Consider the following 1,098-nt stretch of genomic DNA (forward strand, 5'->3'; position numbering starts at 1 on the left):
ACCAGCAGCCGCCGCGCCCCCAGGCAGCCCCTCGCCCCCATCCTGCCTGCTCCGCGTCTCCTGGTGCTGGTCCCGAGCTGGAGCGGTGCTGGAGGAGCCCCAGGTCGCGTGTGACAGCGGAGCAGGGCAGCAGCGGGGCACAGATCGCGCTCAGGGGGGCAGGAAGGGGAAGAAGCACCCACAAGGTAACACCTGTGGGGGTGGGAAACACCCACGGCCCCTTCTTTGCAGACAGAAAGCGGCACTTTCAGCTCGCCAAAAAACGGGGGTTTATGAGATTTATGACAACCCACAGTGCTGGGTGACCCATTCCCACCACCTTTATTAGCAAAACAGGGCAGTTGTCACACCATGGGGCCGTGCTGGCCCCCAACCCAGCCCCCTCAGTGGTCCCTCAGTTCGTCCCCTTGGGTGGGACCTGCCTGGCCCTGCTCCCTGGGTGGGACCTCAGGCTGGCCAGGAGCCGCTGGAAGAAGAACTCATTCTGGTATTCCAGCGGGATGAGGTGCTGCAGGAACGGGGGCACCTCGGCTCTGGTCACCCCCACGCACACGGGGACCACCTTGGTGCCGCGCTGGTGGATATTGCGGAACAGGCTCCACTGGGACACGCGCTGGCACCACCGGTCGCCCACGGACTTGGCCGAGAGGAGCAGGATGGCCACCCGGCTAGCCTCGATGGCCTCCACGGCCGTTGAGATGACGGACGTCCCGGCCACTTGGTCCTGGTGCTCAGTGAAGCCCCGAAATCCCTCTTCCCTCAGGCGCTCCGCGATGCGGGAGGCGACGTGGTCATCTTCAGGGAAGTACCAGAGGGAGAAGTCGTACGGGACAGAGGACGTGCCACCCGCGGGGGACATGGCAGCCAGTTCAGGGGGGCAAGCCTTTGTTCCAGCACCGGGAAGGTGCTGCTGTGCTGGACTGGCGGATCCCAGCGTTCCTTGGGAGAAGGTCACTGGGGTGGCACAGCCGGGGCTGTCCTGGCAAATCCGGATCCTCCCAGTGCAAACGGTTCTGGGAAGGTGAAACCACAGCGTGAGGTGTCCCGAGGTGCCCACCGCAGTCCCTCAGAACACCTTCTGCTTCATTTCCGTGATCC

Source organism: Corvus brachyrhynchos, unplaced genomic scaffold, assembly GCF_000691975.1.
Source record: "Corvus brachyrhynchos isolate BGI_N302 unplaced genomic scaffold, ASM69197v1 scaffold219, whole genome shotgun sequence".
NCBI lineage: Eukaryota > Metazoa > Chordata > Aves > Passeriformes > Corvidae > Corvus > Corvus brachyrhynchos.